Consider the following 23558-nt stretch of genomic DNA (forward strand, 5'->3'; position numbering starts at 1 on the left):
TATTGATTAACAACCTTGCAAAAATCTTTTAGAAATCGCGATTTGCAATTCACTGAAAAATGGATTGTTTTCATAAAAAATATCAGATCTTTTTTCAATACATCGAAAAATGCGTTCAAATTGTCCCGTATTTTACTTTTAATAGTAGTTAGGAATCATATCTATAACGTTCTGTATTCATATTGATCCAGGAAGTCGTCATTTTTCATTGGCAGCATGTTAAAGATAGAATAATGATTTTTTGTTTTTGCTTAAAGTTTTTACGAGTTTCTCTCAAAATCCATTTTTAAATTTTTGGCTTCAATACCAATATCATGTAGTTGATATTTCAGAACATGTTGTTTCGGGTGCATTTAGTTCCCTAAACAACTCTACAAAATTTGTAAGCGATTGGTTGCGTCCACATTTTGTGCATTGCATTTCAATTTTGTTTGGAAATTAGTATGGGAAAATCTTCTTTTTTGCATTTTTTTTACCTAAATTTTTCCAAACAACCAAGTTTTATAGAAATTTCAAAATTTTGACACTATTGTGTTGGTTTGAAAAAAATAGTGGAAAATAAAAATGTAAAAAAGAAGGATTTTCCATACTAATTACCATGCAAAATTTAAATACAATGCGCAAAGTGTGGGCGCAACCAAATGTACCCAAATTTTAGGGTGTTGTTTTGAGGCCCAAAAGGCATAAAAAAATTACTGGTTTGATTTTTTTTTCATATAACTAAGAGCCAGTCTGATGGATACGGAACTTTATTGGTAAGAATCCTAACTAGGATTTAAAAGAAAATACGGGACAATTTGAATCCTGAATAATAATTTTAGAACAAATATATATATTTATAAATGGGACACACTAGTATGTTACCCCTTAACCATTTGGTTTACACTTCATTTTATTGCTGTTTCAACCCATTGAGATGCTTTTTGAAGTATGATTTTTTTATTTTGTCTTAGTTACAGACATTGGAAGATTTTTGATGTTTTTAAATCTTCCCAAGAAGTCTAAAATTTCAAGGCTCGCTCGAAAAATTGCGTCGGTTTAAAGCTAATGTAGCACACGCCATTCAATCAGGCTCATCCTCTTGAACCGTCACACACAAACTCTAGCCCATATGGTACCAAATGGAGAGTGCCCTCAACGGTGGCCCAAGTTGGCTGCCAAATTTGATGTTGAATAATTTTAATTAAATTTTAAATACCACATCACACACAACCGGGGTAATGAATCACTTTCATACACCGACCGTGTCGTCACACAGACACTCACACGTACAAGCGTGAAACCATAAAGCGTCGCAAACGGACGATGACGAAAACCAACGACGACGAGGACGTCGACGGCGAGACTAATTTGTGACCGACGACCTGTCTCCACCCACCCTCCGTTGTTTGCAGGGAAACGCTTTTCTCGCATGTCCCCGTGGAAACGAGGTCGCAGCAGCACCCACCAACCAAAAATGATAATGTCAGCGGCAAATGATGGCGCCAAGCTTTTTTGGCTGGCTTTCCGCAGGGATACACGGCTCGTACACACACATAAACGCACATACACATATCGGGCATATGTGTATGAGAATAAATTGTAATGGGACAGAATGTGTGAACTGGAATGGCTTTTTGGGAGCGAGGTCACGACATTTATCAGCGACCGGACCGGTATTCTGCGAACATTGCTCTTTGGCACAAATTTGAGGAAAACAGAAATTACGAAATCCCAAATAGGAAAAACACCAAAATTTAAACACGTTTCACGTCAAAAAAGATATAATTACACCCAAACTGTGGTCGCATCATTTTGCCACAATTCTTTAGGAAGAATATCAGAACTTGCATGGAATATGTCCTCATTAAGGTGCCCAGAAAAAAATGACCCCTGCTCCACAAGCGGATAACGGTTTATTGGGTTATTTTAAGCATCTGTGCAAATGTTGAACGAAATTGGTTGAGATTAAACCATTGATACCCGAGCCTAAAGCTGGTGAAAAAAATGTTTTTCATACAAAAATTTGATTTGATTTGATTTGCTTTGATGTGATAACCAACAGGGCCACAAGGATGACCTATGTAACAGTTACCTAGAATTACAGTGGCTCAGAGTATCTTCAAATTACTGTTGTATGGAGGGCCAAAAGGGGGTGGTTGGACGCGAACAAGCAAAATCACTCACGGTGTCCTCAGGGGAAAGAATCTCCTTCCGACAGTAACCTCCAATAACTCCGAAAGAAGTCCGACAAAGCTGAAAAACAGGGCTCGCACCCTGTTGGGGGCCTAAAAGGGCGCGGCAGACAGCTGGAGACTGACAGAAGTCAATAGATGTAGTAATTGGACAATCCTTAAGAATTGTACAATTAATAAACTATTTCCCCCTTGTGACGTAGTTCTGGTCTTCCACTATCCACATCCAGTCTCCTCCATTACAGCATACTGTCCATTGCCCTGATGCTCCCTCCCCGATCCCTGGCTTTGATTCTCACTAGTGATATAAGAAAAATCATAGATGAGAAAAGGTCAATGCGGATGGAGAGCAAATCGAGCTCAGTATCCCCTCACAAAGACTGATAGTAAGTGTGAAAAAAGAGAAAATGTAAGGAAAGACAAGTAGAAAAATGAAAAGATAGTATGTCAATGCGGATGGATCGATGATCCCCTCACAATGACATAAAAGAAACCGATGGTAGGAAGAAGCAAAATTAGAACTGTTTTTCATACAAAAAATTACTTTACTTTTCAGCATCATGTTTTACAGCTTTTTCCGTTACATACGGACAATTATTGACATTACCGACGACTGTCTGATATCATTAAAAAAAACTTCATGAAACGAGGATCGAACCATCGCGCTGGTAAAGAGAAAGTGAAACATATTCTTCTTTTTGACCATTTGCTCGGTAACGTGCCAGCATATATATGTATTGGTGAGAACTGCAGATCGCTGACATGTTTACACATGGGCAAAATTGATTAACGGACTTAACGGAAAATCCTTTGAAAAAAAACTATCTTAATCCACCTATATGGTTGGTGCCTTCGTCACTCTTTTCCAACGATAGGTTATATGTGATATACAGAAAAAAAGTATGTGAATTTATTCGACACGGAAAAAATGAATCACATGTAAACTCAGTTGATGTAAACTTGAGATTCGACGCAAAAGGTTGAATCACACTTCAAATCATTTTTTTACGTATATTTTGTTGCAAATTTACATCAAATAAATTTAAATGTTTAACGACGTGCAAAAGTGTTACATAATAAATGATGTAACATTCGGAAATATTTTTTTGTGTGTATGATGGGTTTGGTTTGGACAAAAATTTCGTCTAATTTGGTTAAGTTCCGAAGTACAAAAAAAACACACATATCACTCAAGAGCTCATAAGTGGCATCATAAGTGGTCATAGCTTGAGACAGGGTTGCCAGATCTTCAATTACCTTACCAACGATGGGTCGGATGATGGATCCGGACATTGTTTACATACATTTAAGAGAGATCCGGCTACAAAAAGTACATCAATATCACTTATGTGGTTATAACTCAAGACAGGGTTGCCAGATCTTCAATGTTTTGGACTCGTTGGAAAGGTCTTTCAATTACCTAACTAACGATGTAGCACATTTTTATACATAACTTTTGAACTACCTTTTGAAACTTCAAACAATTCAATAGCACCGTGTGGGACCCTAAACCAAGTCGAATACAACTGGTTTGGTCAAAATCGGTTCAGTCAGTGCTGAGAAAACTGAGTGAAATTATTGGTCACATACACACACACACACACACATACACACAGACATTTGTTCAGTTTTCGATTCTGAGCCGATATGTATACATCAAGGTGGGTTTTCGAGCTTTAAATAAAAAGTTCAATTTTAGAGCAGGATTATACACCCAAACCTGGCAGCGCTAGTCCGAGAGAACGATGGTCTCGAATCGAGAGAATAGTGGTACCATTCAAGGACGCAGAGAACACAGCTTGAGATGGGTGATAGAACTATTCTCTCGAGGTTTATTTGCAAAAAAAGTTCATCCGTCGAACAAAAAACCAAAAGTGTCGACAACGGGAATCGAACCAGAGACCTTTGACAAAGCAATCCAATGACTTAGCTGCCTCGGCCACCACAGCTTGGTGACCATGGAGAAGTCAGAAGTCGATGTATGACACTTGTTGGAGATTTATTGATTCAACTAACGAATGAACTCATTTGTTATGATGGTGTGAGTTGGTATCATTATTCAATCGATTTTGGCACTGAGCCCTCAATAAATTTTGAGAGAACGATTATCTCGATTCTGAATTTTGGGTGTAGCCATACCTCAGTGAGGAAGGCAAAACAGACCTCGGATTCGTGATCAGGGCCAAAAGTTACCCCTTAGGACAAAGTTTCACGCAAATCGAAGAGGGGTCGGGGCAACTGCTGTGTGAGTAGGCGGAGAATTACCCACATGACGAAATCTAGTATGCAATCTGCTAAAACCGCTGGCACCAAGCGAAGCGTTTACGTTGTTTGCGTACCATCGCTTGTTGGACGTTTATCTAATCCCTTTACCACTGTGCCACGAGATTTTGTTAAAAAGTCTCTCTCTCTTTTAATATCTTCTAGTGAAAATATTGTCCCGCCCGTGTGGATCAATCGGACTGCGCACTGGACTCACAATTCAGAGGTCGCTGGTTCGAATCCCGCGGCGGGCGCTCTAAAATTCTTTGTGTAAATATGGGTATTCGGCGCCGTCGCTCCGTGCCATACTTTCATACACTTAGGAGCCCAGGGCGGCGAAGTCCTTGTAGATAAAAAGGAAGACACTAGTGGTTGGTACCAGCAATGGTGGCCGACAGCTATAAAGTCAACTTCGTTTTTTAGTGAAAATATATTAGTAAAGCGATGGACCGTTCTGTTGACATTGAATTTCAGTATAGCTTACATACTTAATTTGAACCGGCTCCGTGGTTTAATGGTTACGGCTTCTGCCTCACAAGCAGAAGGTTCAGGGATAAAATCCCGGTCGGTACCTTTGAAATTTGGAATCAGGAATTTGAACTTTGAATATGAACAAAAACGAAAACGAATCAGGTGGGTTCGAACTCGCACCTTTGGATTTGTGGTCTGGGACTGCTAAGCAGTCGGCCATCAGAAAGTTTTATAGCAGTAATTTGATCCGTAGTTTTGAAACATTTTATCTTCTCATACTAAATACGCGCTGGTCCCTGATTTGCCTGAGGAGATCGGAAGTTTAAATATAGATCGAGTTTCCTTGGGATGCTTGCTTCTGTGTTTAAGCGGGACCGAACAATGCCCAGCGACCTCGGAATTGGACCGCAGGGAGCTCTGTCATTCTGAAATGGGTCGTTGGAAGCAGCGCGAGGGCTATCACCACCTAATACCCGGGACTGAGATAAGTTGTAACAGCATTCGGCATATACAAAGTCTGATACAAATTATACTTTCCCATAATATCGCTACCGGTTAGCGGGTATTGGATTGGACACACACACACACTTACATACTTAATTTGGGTGTACCTTTGTTCAACAAATATACTGAGAATGTATTTTAAAACCAAACAGCAATCTTGAACTCACCTTTTCCGCTAACGTTATCCCAAATATGAACTATTATCCTCAACGAGCGGAAAATCCATCACACATCGCGGAGCACTAACTCATGCCGGGACGACGGCGCCACTGTCGTTATCGTCGTTTTCGTTTCAGTGAAAACAGTAGAAGTAGTAACACTAGTTGTTGTTGTTGTCGTCGTTATTCTCAGTTGACCTCTTCCGGTACACTTTCCTGCTTCACTATTTTTAATGCTTCTGTTTGCTCCAGCTCACGATACACACGATTCTTTTTTATTGATTCACTATTTATAACTTTCGTCGCGATAACAATTCACCTCTCTCGCACACTCACTCACTCATTGTTGTGTGTGAGAGCGCTTGTAACACAGCTCACTATTATTTCCGATACTTTCTCCTCTTGCAGCAGAGTAGTAAACCGTTGTCGTTCTATTACTTCTCGCCACTACTCACACTACTCTTCTTGCTCCTTCCAGCTGTGTTGTACTACTTTCTCATCTCCCCGTTCACTCACACTTCTTCTCACCCCCGTCGTCGTCGATCGCTCCTCCTCAAGGATGTTGTTGTTTTTCTTTTCCCGCACACACACACACACACAAGCTCACCACCACTCGCTCATTATCATCGTCGTCAGTGACAGTGACACTGAACCTCGCGAGCAAAGCTCACTCACCGTTGCTCACCCGTGTGAGTCGCGCCGCCTGCTGCGTTCTCACTTGTTTTCCTCTCTCGTTCTCACTGTTGATGCACACTTTCACTCGCGATGAGATGGGATGTGAGAGTTTGTCGTTTGTGAGAAAAACAGACCGTGAGACGGTGAGTTGATGAGTTATCGTCTTGGTGAGAGGGGTCGGATTTGGAGACACACCAGCTTTATTGCTCGATATTTCTTGCCCGTCAACCTTTGGAACCAGAGCGTGGCGAAGATTTTTTCCTTTTATGTGTTGGTTTTAATGGAACTTTTTAAACGGATATGATTATACTTTTAGCTCACGTCAAGTGGCACCAACTTTAACACATGGTCGCACAAGAAAACACCTAAAGCAGACACTAATTTTAAGCACTACAAGTAACACACGAACGCACACACTGACTGGGTAGTATTCCTCGGGGTTGTCCTCTGGGGGCTGTAATATCTTGCTGGGATCCGGGGCCAACTGGGAAGATCCGATTCGATTCTTGCAGTCGATCCTTATCCGTGTCGAGTGCGTGTGACCTTAACAAGGTGAGAAAAGAGAAGAAGACTTCATTAGATCCAACTCGACTATCCTAACATCAGTGAAAACTTTTCAATCTTTAAAAAAAAAACACCTTCAGATCAAGAAATCAGAACACATTAAACTCACATGCACTATTTACTCCCGAATGACCTCCACGTTTCTCACACCCCCTTCCTGGCCAATCCAGAACACACATCGTCCTTCGACTTTTCCGCGAGGCCTTGAATCCTGCTCGGGATGGCCCATTTTCGCAAGTACCCCTCCTCTACCACTAACCACAACTTCCCTTTCCCAAAGTCTGCTCACTTTCCCAATTTCAACATTCGAAATCTTCCAAAATACCTTTCCCAACGAAGACCACAAATCACTCACTGAACCTTCTCAAAACCTCCCCCAAACTATCTCCAAAGATTCACTCCGAGTTCAAATTGGCAAATTCTTTTACATTCCTCGAAATCCCCAAGCAAAAAAGGGGAAAATACACCTCCCCCAACTGGTCGCGAAAATCGAATGACGTTTCCAGTTTTCCCTGAAAACTGTCCTGAACTGACGTTTCGACGACGACGGCGAAGAAAAGTTCCTCCTCACTGCCAGCTGTCAAAAATGGGGCGATTCTGCGCAGCAGAGGGAAAGGCACGGAAGGATTCTCACCACGCGGTGAGTGCGAGAGAGTGAGCTAGGATTTTCCGAGAGAGAGAGTGGAAGGACTCGGTCGTTGTAAAGTTTGGAGCTGCGAGGATGATTACAGAGAGCTTTGGGTAACTGAATTGGGTTGTAATGTGTGTCATAGTTGGGGGTGAGTTGGGAAATTTACTGTAAAGTCAAATTTATATAAATGTCTCTTTAAAGGTGAAACGGGACGCCAGTTCTTGGACAACTTATTTTCAATTTTAAAATCAATTTCTGTACTCGAAAAAAAGTGAAAATTTAATTAACAAGCCATATTTTCAAAATATGAGTGAAAAGAGTGTTTAAAAATGCATTTTACACTATTTCAGTTGTTTTGCAATTATTAGTTTTTTGAAAAAATGTAAGATTTAGCGAAATCAAAAATATTACCGGAATAAAAAACTTTTTGCGGTATTGCATAAACTTTTTTCAAAAAATCATTATTTTTTTATTAAACCCAAGCATACTAAAATTAATTCTAAACGCAGGGAAATGCATTTTAAATTGATTTTAGCTGATTGCACTTAAATTTCCACTGAAATTTTGAAGTTTTTTGAAAAAAAAATGTTTAGCCCCTGATTTTTCGAACCGGGAAGGGGGAGGGAGTGACAAAAACATTTTAAATATTTGTACTAGTTTTATCATTTTATTCCACAATAAATTCAATAACAACAAAGCAAAAACAGAAAAATAACAAGGATTAAAACAATTTCTGAAAATTTGATTCAATATTTTAAATGTTTATTTAACCTTTTATTTTCTGCGCAGATTTTTCTTGCTTTAAAAATTATTCGAACATTAGCCGGAAAAGGATAAAAACTTCCCCATGATCATTATGACAAATTTAGATACAATTAAAAATATCAGGACGTTCTCTAAGCAAGGCCCCTTACAAATAGAATAAACCAACAAAGAATTTTGGCTCGAGCCTCGAGTCGATCTGGCTCGAGATCGAGCCTAAATCGAGTCGAGGCTCGAGCCAAAATTCTCAGTGGGAACTATTCTCGGGGGTGTAAAATGCAATACAAATTGGTTAAAGTTTAAGAAAAGATAAACAAAAATCCATTTCTTAACCCTCTTTAAAACACCCCTGTCTCTAGACGGAATTCGTAGGGACCTAATTTAAAATTAATTTTAATGTATCAAAAGCATTGGGACGGAGAAGTTTGAAGGATTTAGAAAATCTTAGGTTTGATGATTTTAACTGTTTTATTGACTTTGTCAATGTTTTGAAAACATTTTCGTAGGTCTACTTTGGTCGTATTTTAAACTGATATACTTTAAATGCCAAAATAAGTACACGGAGAAGAATCAGTTCCTAAAACCGGTTTTCAATTAAATAGAAAACTACAAACAAAGTATTCAAATTTCATGGTAATTTTGTTTTAATAAAAACATCCCGAGGATTTTTTTCTCTACACAATATTATTGTTTCCCAATCTTATCAAAACTTGTTCAAGATTTTCAGGGAACTGATTTTTCTTCGTGTGTTCATTATTTTATGTCTTGTCTCATTTGTTTTTAAATGCAGCTTGTAACATTTATGTTCGCCCATATCAAAAGTGAGGGACAATTTTGAAAATATGTTTCCGAATGCTCGAAAAATTTCACGATATTTTCATTTTTTGACATTGAAAATAGAATGCATAAACATTTGATATTTTAAAAAATCATCTAAAAATAAGGTCATTTTTTCGATTCGTTATAATGATTTTGTAAAAACTCTTTTTTTTAACTATCTTTATAAAACCAATTTTAGCTCGCCACGTTTCAGAACAAAGGTGGTCTGTTGAGCTTTAAATAAAAAATACTATAATATTTTTAAATCATAGCTGAAATCACTTATAGATGAAATGGAAATATTTTTTTTAGTGATTTGAATGTCTCGAGATCAATGAGCTCACAGCTGACTATATTGTTATGCCATATATACAGATAAATCGATATTTTACAGATTTGTTTATCCCAAGTATCATAAAAATCTGAGTATACAGATTTTTTTAAATGATTATATTTGAAAGTTTCAACAATTAAGTAATTAAATTATGCTTAAATATGATTAAAAAGCTTAAATCTGCTGTTAAAAAATTGAGAATTTCTCTCTTACATATGGCTTTGAATTCGACATAGTACAGATAAAATACAGATTTATTTTCAAGAAAATATAGATCTCCCACAAAATAATCTGGCATCGAGCTCCATATAAAAAAGATTTGTTTTGTAAGGATATTGTCCACGAGAGGTGGAGCGTGGAGATCTGAGTTTTCAAAAAAGTGTCCACGTGGTTTATGGATGGTCCTTGAATAGAATTTTGAGTTACAAATTTTTGAAAATAAAAACTTGGGTGTTTAACGCGTTTCGAATTGCTTTTATGATAAATAACTTTTATATTCAATGGTAGAGGTGGGCAAAAAAAGAGCGAACCGCTCAAAGAATCGGTTCACTAGAGAAGAGCCGCGGTTCTTTTTGAAACTCCAGTCTTCTGAAAGATCTGTTTCAAGATGTAATGATTTTTAAACTCATTTGATTTTTAAACTCCTGTTCATAAATAAAATTAATTGAATTTTGAACAAATTGAAGTAAATTTTTTTTTTGTTAATGGGACTCAAAAGTGTAATTTTTAAATATTTCAATGCTTAATAATTAATCCCATATTAGTCAAAGTTGTCATACGTTGTACTTTTTCAAGTGCTTCAGCATAAAAGGCAGGTAAAATTGGGGCTATTTCCAGGCATTTAAAGATCTTAATCGACATATTTCGTTGCAATTTTCTCATAAACATAGATTGAACACAACTTAAAAGTTTCAAACCCATATTTTCAGTATCCTAGTTTTCCTTGAATTACTCCAAAAGTAAAGTTGCATGTTTTTGAAACCAAATTAAAAAAAAAGTCTTTTCATTGCACAACTCATCTTAAAAGTATTACTCGAATACCAATCTAAATTTTACCAAAAAACTATAAAGTTTTGGAAAAAAATTAAGAGGCAGTATTTGTAAATATTGATCGGTTTGTTCTAGAGGTCGTATCGAGGTGCTCCGATCTGGATGAAACTTTCAGCGTTCGTTTGTCTATACATGATATGAACTCATGCCAAATGTGAGCCCTCTAAGACAAAGGGAAGTGGGGTAAAACGGGCATTGAAGTTTGAGATCCAAAAAGCATGAAAAATCATAAAATTGCTCCCATTTGCGTAAAACTTGATCAATTCCAACTCTCTTAGATGCATTCAAAAGGTCTTTTGAAGCCCTTCGAAATGAGCCATAGACATCTAGGATTGGTTTAACTTTTTCTCATAGCTTAAGCAAATTACTGTTAAAAATGGATTTTTTTAAAACCCTAATATCTTTTTGCAACAGCCTCCAACACCCATACTCCCATAGGTCAAAAGATAGGTTATTTCATGCACTATAAGCCTATGGAATTAACTTTTTGGCCAATCGCAGTTTTTCTCATAGTTTTTCATTTTTTCTATAACAAACATTTCACAACGTTAGTTTTTACCCTGTAGGCCGCCATAGCGGCTCTTTTTGGTGTCAATTTTATCATATTCGGAATCCTCGGACAATTTCACGTAAGTTAGATGTATTGGAGTTTTAAATTTAATTGGAAAAAATGCCATTTAGAATTAATTAAAATATTTTTTAACAATTTGTTGGATTAGGGGTAAAACAGGTTTTCGCCTACTTGATACAGCATTTGACGTATTGATCATAGGATAAATAAGATCTATTTCATTTTTCAAAAATATTTTATTTAATTATTTTTTAAACCTAAATTACAACTCCAATACTTCTAACTTACGTGAAATTGTCCGAGGATTCCGAATATGACAAAATTGAGACCAAAAAGTGCCACTATGGCGGCCTACAGGGCAAAAACTAACGTAGTAAAATGTTTGGTCTAGAAAAATCGAAAAACTATGAGTAAAACTACGATTGGCCAAAAAGTTAGTACCGTAGGCTTATAGTGCAGGAAATTACCTATCTTTTGACCAATGGGAGTATGGGTGTTGGAGGCTGTTGCAAAAAGATATTAAGGTTTAAAAAAAAAACAATTTTTAACAGTAATTTGCTTAAGCTATGAGAAAAAGTTAAACCAATCCTGGATGTCTATGGCTCATTTTGAAGGGCTTCAAAAGACCTTTCGAATGCATCTAAGAGAGTTGGAATTGATCAAGTTTTACGCAAATGGGAGCAATTTTATGATTTTTCATGTTTTTTGGACCTCAAACTTCAATGCCCGTTTTACCCCACTTCCCTTTGTCGTAGAGGGCTCATATTTGGCATGAGTTCATCTCATGTATAGACAAACGAACGCTGAAAGTTTCATCCAGATCGAAGCACCTCGATACGACCTGTTACACATTGGTGAAAAACTCGCTCTTAAATCCTCTTGCACGATTAAACTTTGACATTTATAGACTTTATCGCTTAAATCCGAATGTTGAAAAAAGTTGTTTAATTTAAGATTAAAGTTTCGTTGCTCTCTCAATCCAATCATTTGACCGTTAAAGTTCGAGTAAAACTCTTGACATAGAGACCTGTAATTTCAAGCGAGGCTTCTCGCTTTACGTTTTTTAGATAATAATAATAAAAAAAAAACATAATAAAACACACCATTCTTCAAAATAGCCTATTTACCAAAACTTTGAAAAAGAGCAAAAGAGCCGTTCAGTTTTGAAGAGCAAGCGAAAATGAGCGGCTACTAAAAAAGAGCTGATCAATGGTAGACCCTCATTAATTTTCAATCTAATCAAAAATTCTTAAAACTCTCATGAAATTCGCCAAATTCGTAGAAAATTGTTATCCTGTTACATTTAAATAAACAAATAAACTACAGAATAAATTTAAATTTTTTTATTTTTTTTTCAGACCAGTTTTTTTTAACAAAAAATGCAAAAATGGTAATGTTTAAATAACATTATTAATCACTGGTTCGTTCCAGCGCAATCTATCAAAAGATTTCCCGATATCCTTGCGTCGCTTTATATCAAAATAAATCTGCTGGCCGTGATATTCCAACTCAATTTTCCACCATCATGCAGGACAGCACAGGACGATTAAGGCCATTGCCAGCATCACTTTGCCTCGATAATGACCACCACACGCAGCACAACCAAGACGTCATCTCGTCGAATTACCAGCAGCGCTTGTCTTCCTGCTCACGTCCATCGGTAAATTCCCCAATGGGGTCTGTAAAACCACAATGGACGCTGCACGGTGGGTCAGTTTGGTTGTTTTGTGTTTTTTTTTCTTTAAAGAAATTTTTTTGGATTTTTTTTATTCGAGTTATGGTAATTTTAAATCCATTTAAGGATAACTTTGAAAAATTGTTCGATTTATATTATGAGATCGTTGTCTACAAAATTGCACTCCCCATTGCCACTGGCAATAGTTGTAATATCATTGCGCGGGCGGAATTCCGAAGCTGCTGCCCCGATGGCACGTGATTGCGCCCCCGATCACATCGCGCCAGCCCCGCAAATGGCCAAATGATAGTTCCGAGACTGTTTCGCTCGATTTTTCCAACCCCACTTGGTATTCCAAACCATGCATTCCGAGGGAAATTTTTCCTCTCTTCCCCCCTTCAACCCGCTTGACTTTTTTTTCCCAGAAAGTTGTATCGCGAGGCGATAATTTGCATTTCCTTAACATAACCAACTTGGTGCTGTGGGTGATGGCCACGTGCCCTGTCCACCCTCCCCACAACCAAGTGTAACCCATCCTAATGAGTTCAGTGTACTTTTTGGCGGAGGGGGTGAGGTATTTTGTTTTTTACCTCCCTTGGGGCAAGGTTGTGCAAAACGTGAGGTAATAATTGTGCCCCATTAAAAAATGTGAAAAAAACTTTAGGCGATATGGTGGTGGTGCGGTCCGTATCGCGCAAACTGAAAGCTATTAAAAATGGCTTAAATTAGCTGTTTAAAAAAGGTTCACGTAGAACTTGGCTGCCATGTAAGTTTTGGGCTGGCAGGTTCATTCAAGTAGGCTTTTAAGGGAGGAAGCTGACTGCAGTTTAACTATTAATGAATGATGCTTGAAACGAAAATATGTTTGAGAAAAAAATAATACTTTATAGAATTGTGGTGTAGTTGAAAAAACATTTTGTAAATCTTACTTTTTATTATCAAAACAGGAATGGCAAAATAATTATTACAGAAATGATTTAAATATATTTAAATTAATATATTTAAATAAATTAATATTAACTCTCTACAACCCAACCCTGCCTTTAAGGGATTACATGCATGTAAATCGGCAAAAATGTCAGAGGTTGGTATGAGCACACACTTACATTTTTTGTAAATCTGTTTTCAGGGCATTAAAATATACAATTTCAATTTTTAACAAAACAAATTTGAAGACATTTGGTTGTACCTTTGCCGAGATATAACTATTTGAAGTAAGCAGTTTCAAAAAACGGGTGCCACGATATCTCAACACTGCTTCGACCAAATCGGCCCAAAATTTTGGTGAAGACTCGCTAAAACGGATCCGTGTGCATGACGATAGCCGATTCTCAAAAAGTTTATTTCAAAAAAAGTTATACATATTTTTAAATTTTAAAAATCGTCAGTTTTTGATTATTGTATTTTCTAAAAAAGCAAAATTTGAAAATCGTGCTTCGTCATGCACACGGGGTATGTCTTGAGGGTCTTCATCTCAAATTTCAGCTAATTCAATCCATCCCATTTCAAGATATCGTGGCACCCGTAAATCAAATCTGTGTTTAGAGAAAAACGCTCACAAAGTTTGACAGTTCACTTTGCGCATGGCAAAATTTAAAACTTAAATCGTCTGTTACTTACTTGTACCATGAAATATCTTCATGAAACTTTCAGGAGTGATTGGATATCATCTTTTAAATGCAATTAACAATTTTGCTGAAATATGAAATTTGGTAATTTTCTACATGTATGTAACCCCTTAAACGGGCTTCGATCTCAAAAATCGCCAAAATCCATTTTCAATCAATTTTTGATCTTTGAATAGCATTGGAAAAAAGAACTCTTAAATTTTAAGTAAATTTTAAGGTTGGATGTTGGACTTATTTTATGTGACTTTGTCAATGTTTTAAAAAATGTATTTTTTGAGGGTCTACTTTGGCCATGTTTTTTACTAACATTTCCAATATTTTAAGTAAAAAAAAGTATGAAGTAATTTGTGTAGTGTCTTAGATTATGCTTCTATGCAGTTAACAGTTTAAATAATAACGGTGCCAGTCTAGAGCAGAAAATATGAAAAACAAGTAAAAAATTGAAAAAGTAACTTTAAAAACATGAAAAATTAAAAAAGGCACAATGTAATGAGAGGAGGTGGTAGATTACTAAAATACTAAAAATAAATCAAGAAAAACAAGGGAAAAACAAAAAAAAAATCGAAAAAAATTGGGTTGTTTTGGGTTAAACTTATTATGCTGTGCTGATAATATTTTAATAGAATCCACATTGTTGAAGATTATTTATTCGAACAATGAGAATATAAAATAAAAAAAAGTTTCAATTATTTTTGCAGGAAAGAAACTTTATATTTGTAGATGCCATGATCATGCTTGACCATACCTGCTAAAGAGAGAAAGCGATGGCATCAGCGTGAAAACAGCAAAAAAAATGTTTTTGTAAAAATATAGACGGAAAAAAATTGACCGATTTTTTAAAAAAATGCTTAATTTTAAATTAAAAAAAAATATATGTTCTAGGGGAAAAACTTTAACTTTTGAGCCACAGAGATGCATGGGCATAAGTTTTGCAGCCGAATAATGATTTTTTTTAATGTGTTTTTAGGATTTTTTTTAAATTTTAGTAATTTTTTCTATTGACATCATTCTTTTATTTTAAAACAAATTTGTAGATTTTTTGATTTAGTGCACCGTTTTCAAGATATACCCACAAAAAGTTTTGTTTTAACTGTAAAATTGCTGGTTTAAATTTATTTAAATAGTGTCCATGCTTCTCCATGCCTGAAAAAATTGTTTTGTGAGGTTGAGAAAATTTACAATAAAATTAACAAATAAACATTTATATGAACCTCTGGTTGCTGAAATACAGCGAACAAAAGAAAAAGAGCCAAGAAAATAAATGTTTTTCAAGTCTCATCCCAACAGCCTTTTATTTTACAGTACCGATATATAAAATACTAATGGTCCTATTTTCTGTTTTTAAACACTTGTGAGATTTCTCGATTTTTTTCGAAAAAAAAATAAATATTTCATAGGCGTCCGAAGCACCGGAAAGGCAAAGCAGAAAATTATGGTTCTGATTTTCTTAAATTCTAGCAAAATTTTATGCAAAATATCGAATGTTTTAATGTTAACAGCTTATTTAAGACCTAAAGAATGCCATTCACTACAATTTCAGTTCAAATTCGTGAGAATCATAAACAAAAACGAGTGTCTAGAATTCGAAGCAAAAGTGTCCGGATTTCGAAACAGCTTTTATCAGTGTCCGGGATTCGAAGCATAACAAGTAATTTTTATGTTAAAAATCTGACTTAAAAAACATAAATTTTCTTGTTTTTTTTTTCTTTCATCCGTTGTATTTTAGCAACTGGAGATCCAATCTACAACATCTCTTTGACAATTATATTGTACATTTTCTCAATTTTGAAAAAAAAACAATATTTTCAGTAATAGACAATCATGGACACAAAACAATCGAAAAACGGGAATTTTTCAATCGAAATTAAACTTTAAGTGGCTAAATCTAGAAAACGGTGCACTTCATCAAAAAATCTGTGAAGTACTTTTTGGTTGCAAATTTGGATATACATTAAAAACAGAAGTAATTATTTTTTGACTAAAGTTTCTATTCTTTTCAGAAAACACAATTTATTCAAAAAAGCATAATTCCGCGTCAATCCATACTTCTCCATGGCTCGGCATTTTTTTCTTTGTGTTAAAAAAAATAATTAAAAAAAATCATTAAAATGTGTTTTTTTTTCGTGTGCCTATTTTTTCTGAATAGCCTTTATCAATTCCTACAACTTTGCCGAAGACACCAAATCGATCAGAAAATTCCTTCAAAAGTTACAGATAATCGAATATTTACCCAGAAATAAAATCCATTCCCGTAAGGCTTTTATGGAGGAACCAATGTTGCAAAATGGCTTATCTGGGCTTAAGGAATCGATTGACAAAGTTTCTTCCAAATCAATTAATACAATTAAAAAATACAAATCCAATTTACAAAAACGTAGAGAATTACTCAAATCATTGAACTACTTGAATTTTTGTGTAAAATATAGCTCAAACCGTTTTGGCTAAACCAAAAACGCACTCGCCCAACGCCATCAAGTGCAGCGACAAATTTTCCTCCTCCCCCGCACCGAGCTAATTTGCAGCCAAATTGACCCGACATGACAGCGCCACTGAGCTGCACTCTTGTTCGCATTTCACTGCACATAAAACGACCCCGCTTGATAGAGCCAAAAAGTTGATCAACTTCCCAAAAACATAGTTTCGGGGCTCAAAAGCGGCAAGTCGCAAAAGGAAAAACTTTGTCCCAGCCCGGAAAAAGCCTAGGAAAAACCCCCGGCCTGCAACAGAACGAAAAAAAAAACGAAAACAGGAAGTGAAATGTCTCGAATTACTTCGCGGCTTGAATTCCCCGACAAATTTTGCCCCGAAACTGTTGCCATTGCCATTTCCGGACGGCCGTACGTGGGGGTTGGGCGTACAGAGAGTGAGTTGCTGTGGTTGAAACAGGAAACCCAACTTTGGTTTGGGGCTGTGTGGTGTCCGTTTTCCTGCACGGGTTAAGCTGAAAATCCGATAAAACAAACGCGCGCGCGGCTCCAGTGACGTTGATTTTAGTGCGGTTTTCCGGCGTTACACGGAAGGTCAGACTGACGAATAAAATTTTAAATTTCGGGTAACAATTCCATGGAATTTTGTTTACTTCTCAAAATTTCACCAAAATTCACTAAAATGAAACTGCTCTAAGCCATTCATTGAGGCACTTGGTTGATGGCGTGCCAAGTGCCTCGACATGGTCCAGCAGAACACTATTCCCTTCCAAAATGAGGACACGTGGGGGTGAAAATATTTTCGCTAAATTTCCTTGCACAAAAACCCGTTTCCTTCGCCACGAATCCAGCACCAAAGCAAGTTGCTGTTGTTGTTGGTTTTCTAGATGGACTAGATTGAAGAAAAGTTTTCCGCTTTTTCACCACTACCGCCACTAGGGTGGGAGATTTTTCTCGGAAAAGCGCCCAACGACGACGTCCTCCCACCCCCATGGCTTATAAATTTCGAAGGCTTTTATCTACTCAGTTTTATTAGTTTTTCCTCTCTCTCTCGTGTGGATGGTGGTGTGTTTGGCTGTTTTGTATTGCAAGGGCCAGCAATGTTTGTGTGTGTGTGTTTTTATGAGCACATAGATAGAGCACACAGTACAACATAGTTTTAAAAAAGTGGAATACCAAAGCAGAAAGCAAGCATTAAAAAAAGGATTTTCAACGAAACGCTAGAACTCGCAAAAGGCTCTGAGGAGTTTTATAGGCTTGAAAATTGCCTGTTTTTGAACTGGGCCTGAGTTTTGTTTTCTGGATGTTTTCCATGAATTTTAAATTGAAAACAAAATTATATGAGATTTGCGTCAACATTTTTTTTCGCTTGTTTCTCTCTTATTTTTTTTTTATTTGATGTTTAAGATTGTGTTTATTTTTTATTTTTCATAAACAAATATGTGGGGCCTTGAATATATGAATGCATCAACATGATAGAAAACGATCCGGTGCTCCAACAGGATTCCTTTTGCTAAAAATATAGATTATTGAGCAATTATCTACGAAATCAACCCATTTCGTGCAATTTTATTTCTTTAAGATTTTAGAGAACTTTGTGGCTCATAATAATTTAAAAAGACAAGATAAAAAAAGCACAAAATTGTCCGATTTCGTAAAGAATTTGCTCAATAACTAAAATAAACTTGCACAAAAGATCCGGATTTTTTTATCAAACTTTGTAGAGGCTTTCCCTATGACCAAAGAATTTTGTCAACAATTTTGTCCAAATTTGAAAATCTTGACTAATATTTGAAAAGGTCTTTAAATTAGTTTTAAGGGAGTTCTCAAACATTTGCTACATTTTAAAATATTAAATTATTTTTTAAAGGATCGGACAATTTCCCTATTTTTTTTTGTTTTCTAACATTTGAAATCCAACGAATAATTGATAATTAATCTTATTTTACTAATAAATTCTAATAATAGTTGGACGACACATAGAAATCACTATTTTTATTATTTTTAGAAATTTGCAAGGTGTTTCTCAGCAACTAATTGTCTGATATTAACAGCCCAAAAACGAAAATTCTAGACAATTGCCACGTTCAAAAAACAGAATTTTGAAGGTTTTCTCAGATGCTTTGTCTAAATTTGGTCGTAGAATGGGTAGATTATGAGATAAAATTTTCATGTCTTCGACAAAGTTGTTCGTATTGGCAAGCCAAACAACTTTTTAGAAGACAAAAAAAATCCCAAAAATATTCCTGAAAAGTTATATTTTCAAAATCACCGTGAACCACCCTAATTTTCAACCAAACCAAAAGTTGCCCCTTTTAATTTACAACAACTCTTCTGAAGACACCAAAGCTCCAAAACTTCACCATTTTTCGGAAAATCCATTTTCCACTTAATTTTGCGATCTGGACCACTGTGCAATGATTTTAAGAAAATGAAAATTTGGACACAATTTGTTTGCAATTTATTCAATTGCAAAATTTCTCATTGAAAACCATAGTTTAACATTAGTTTTGAGTAAGATTTTTATTTTAAAACACTTTAATCTTAAATTTTTGTCCGTACATCTCTATTGCTCAAAAGTTGCGGGATTTTGTCCCCAAAAAAATATAAAAAAAATTCAAAACTAAACAAAAATACGAAGGTCAATTCATAAATAGTTAAATTTTGTCCGCGTTCCTAATATTAGGTATCTTAAAAGTTCTTTTCGATACCTACTACTTTGCTAAATACACCAAGTCCATTAGAGAATTCTTTTTAAAAAATACAACTTTTTTTACGAAGCTGCCACAAAATTACTTTTTTGAGTATAGTAAAGGCCCCCAAAAAGATTAAGCCTGATAAAAAAAATCTCGGTTTTGAACACGTCAAACCATTAGGATTCAGATCAAAAGTGTTCCGAATTAGTTCAAATTTTGCATTATTTGTTGTTAAAGCATACAATTGAACATAAAGCACCATGCGTCTCCAGCAAAATGTACTGGATACTCATTTCGATGCAGATGCAAGGTACTTTTAGTTCGATCAATATACCAAAATTAATTTTAAAAAATCAAAAAATCATAACTAATATCCTGATTATAGATATTAACTTGGATATTCAACTCACTATTTTTGGAAATGTAACGCATAATATACTCAAAAATAATTGCAAAATACTTTCAGCTTTGTGTTCTGGTATCGAGACCTTCAAATAAGAAAACGAAGTTTTTATCAAGACATGAAGTGTAAGCATGTTTAAAAAAAATGTCTTAGTATTTTTCAAATAAAGCCTAAAATTGGTTCAAGCTTTCCAGAGATAAAATGTTCGAAAAGTCTACATTACAAACGCGAATTTTGAGATAGAATCTTATCAAGGAACTTCCATGCCATATTTGAGCCAATTCGGAGCACTTTTGATCTTGATCTTGCTGGTATGACGTGAAATCGCTTATAGAGATCAGTTGTTATTTCTGAATTTCCAAAAAAATTATAATTGTTATGGCTTCAAAATCGGGTGGGGATCTTTTCAGACTTCGACTTTATTATTATTAGTTTTATTAAAGACACTTTACCATTGCGATGGCATTCGTGTCGTTTCGACTTTATATCAAACGAAAATTCTAACACACAATTGTTGAAAATAAACCTAATTCGAATGATGACAATTTAAGGACTTCAGCTTCAGGCCCTCATAACGTCGGACTCCATCGACCTGGTTATAATTTTCACTGAATAAAAACTCAACATCCATCGAAGCAATAGAACTTCCAGTCAAGAGCAGCTCTCAGAACGCGACGTGAATACAATTTCACAAGAAATTGAACTTCAAGGGACATAGTTTGTTTGCTTTGTTGGACCCGGGTTGAACTTTTACCCAATTTTACGCTTCTATAGGTCATGCACAAACATACGCACACGTGAGGCAAAAGTTAGCATCTCGATTCGTTGAACTGTGTTTTCTGCATAAAGCACGTCCTAATCGGAGGTCAAATTAATGCCAATAAGCTTTAATTTGCGTTTTGCATGACGTGAGATGATTTCTAATGTCTAATGGTCATGGAAGTTTCACAGTACCTCTTCTAAATCCATATTAATGAATCTGTCTTGACCACAGTCACAGAGCAATATTTCTCAGTTTAAGAACATGTGTCGAACTGCCCCGAACACCTGGAACGAAGGACCATCGTTATTTACGATCATTGTTTCTGACTTTGGACTGTGTCTCTCAAGTCCCAGTGGAAAAATCCAACCCGAAAAAAATCTGAACAACACTCCATCCGGACCATCCGGAAAATCTCGAGAAGAACCTCGAAGCTTTTCCAGAAGCTGCGGTGCACAATTCCCACGTGATTCAGAAAACTACTGCAACCAGAAGCCAAAGGTGACAAATCAATATCTCAATCCCTCCCCCAGAGAAGTGGGAGTGGGTCGAACCACGTGTGTCTGTCCGTCCACGGGTTGGCCAATGCAGAGCACCACAGAAAAGGTGGATTCCTATCTCTCGAGTGCCACCAGCAGCAGTTCAACTCAGCTGGAGCAGAAGATAGATGCGCTGCTGTCACATAAGTAAACATGAAGTGAGTGTGTGTGTGATGTTTGAGAGCGCAAAAGACAACGCTGGAAATGGCAGCAGATGTATTTGTGCAGTGTGTGTGTTATTGTGTGCGAGTGCTTCCGATAGTGACTTTTGCTTTGTGGGTCAATCTGCAATTGTAATGGAGGTTGGATTTACAAAGGGGATCGTCATGAAAGAAAGGTAACAAAGTTTGCTTGATAAAGTAAAGAGGTATGCCCTTAAAGATTCAAAAATGTTCAAATTTAAATAATGTTTGAAAAAAAAGCAAAATTTAAAGAAATATATTGCAAAATGTTTTTCAAAATTTAAATCAGGATTGCTGTTAACATACATTTCAAATCATTTTAACTAAATCTAAGAGTTCATGAAAAAAAATACTGATAATTAATAAGCGAATCCACGTCAAACCAGCAGGATCCAACTCAAAAGTGCTTCTACACAGAGTGGAAGTAGCGCGCTGTGCAAACCAAACCGTAAGAAAATTTGATTTTCCATACATTTTTTCGATATTTCCCATACAAACTTCACCTTCGAGTATCAATGGGTAAATGTTGACCTATTTTGCTCATATTTGGTCCACAGTCCTAAATTAGCTTAAGTAACAATATTCACCTTGTGAAGCGAGATTTTGAGAAAAGGCTCGTATTCTGGGCACCCTATTGTAGAGCTTTTTTATGACCTCAGAACAACAATAAAGTGATTGAAATTTTTTAAATCGGAGATGGCGGCCAAAATGACGGTTATTAAATATTATAGGCAATTAGACAATCTGTTAAATAGTTATTTGAATTCGACTAAAGTTTGGTAGCAGAACTCCAATTTGATGTGAACAGTAAGAAAATAAAAAAATAAGGAAAAAAAATTGAGTCTGAACTGTACAGAAATCCTATTTTTTTTAATCTTTTCTCAGAAATCTGTTAATGAATTCACTTTTTTTTGGATATGTTACATAAAACGTTCTGGAAACCATAAAAAAGATTTTCAGTTATAAGCTCTTTGGTTCTCAGACCTTCAAATCAGCAAATGAAGTTTTCATTTGATTTATAAATGTATTTGGTTGTTTAAATATTACTTCCAGAGATAATCAGGATTTCAGACATTTTTTCTGGATAATATTTAGAATATATTATCTAAATAGAATTCAGGTTTTGAAACAATTTTTAATTGAGATAATTTTTGCTTTAAAATACAATAAACATTGGAACAACATTTGTCAACCATTTTATAAATAACAAATGCTAAAATACGGCTTAAAAAAATAAAATACCAATACTGCAAATTGAAAATTTGCCTAAACTTATTTTAAATACCGTAAAACTTTGATAAGTTCGCGATTTTTCCGCAAAATGAACAGTACAATTAAAATACTTACGGAATGGTTTAGAATCATACTGACTGTGGTAGAGAAGTGTTCAAAGTACCTCAAGAAGAACTTTTCATAAAATTTTGAAAAGTTCAAAAAGTTAGTTAACTATAGTTAAGAAAATGTTGATGAAAGTCATTATTTTAAACTTCTCAAAGTGTCATGATTTTCTCAATGAACATGATTTTGAATCGGAAAACGGAATGCATTTTCGGATTCCTTGGATAATTTTCCACTAGGAGAAAGTTAAATAAGTTTGTAAATACGAAATAATATGTGTTTTTGAAACACAAGTTAAAACAATCTTCAAGTTTATAAGCAATTTCAGTTGAACAAATTTCATGTAAAATGTTAAAACTTGTGATTCGTGCTTCAAATTCAATATAAAATGAAACATAAATCGATAATTTTATAAACAATACAAGTTGTAACAAATTTCAGGCAAAATTCTGACTTTTTAACAATTTTACCTGAAATTTAAATGTATTTTGTTAAAAAATTATAAACTAAGTTGACTAAATATAAACATTGATTTTTTTTCTTAAAAACTTTATCAGCTACTTTAGTGATGGTAAATTTAACGTACAAATATAGTTTGAACATCTTAAATATGATTTTAACAATAAAAACTATGACTATCAAAGTCACCCCGGAATATAAACTAAGATTTTTGAACGTAATTATTTTTCTGAACACTATTGGACTTTGTGTGGCCTACCCCAGTACATGTTTTAAAAATAATGATCTTGAGAAAAACCTTACCTGTTGGAAAATATTCCAAAAACAAATTGAAATCCAATCAAAGTCACCCCGGTTTACGGTACTTAAATCTCCCATTTGAAAACCTTAAAAATTCAACAAAAAAAACGGTAATAACAAAATTCATGCCATTTCAATAACAAATTTTGTTAAAATAACAAAAAGTGTTATGGAATC

At 35.4% G+C, this 23558-nt stretch overlaps 1 protein-coding gene across 12 annotated transcripts in view; it reads right to left on the bottom strand.

The window, feature by feature from the left end:
- The window catches only part of LOC120415418 (whirlin), a 242413-nt gene that overhangs the window by 209109 nt on the left and 9746 nt on the right, over positions 1-23558 (bottom strand). For 11 of the 12 annotated variants that reach the window (XM_052709136.1, XM_052709135.1, XM_052709134.1 and 8 more), the window contains exon 2: positions 5579-6787. The gene's annotated coding sequence lies outside the window, so the exon portion shown is untranslated. Of the gene's footprint in view, positions 1-5578; positions 6788-6917; positions 7351-23558 lie in introns of those variants that run through there. The other variant, XM_039576959.2, reaches the window with a different exon arrangement.

Source organism: Culex pipiens, chromosome 2 (genome assembly GCF_016801865.2).
Source record: "Culex pipiens pallens isolate TS chromosome 2, TS_CPP_V2, whole genome shotgun sequence".
Lineage (NCBI taxonomy): Eukaryota > Metazoa > Arthropoda > Insecta > Diptera > Culicidae > Culex > Culex pipiens.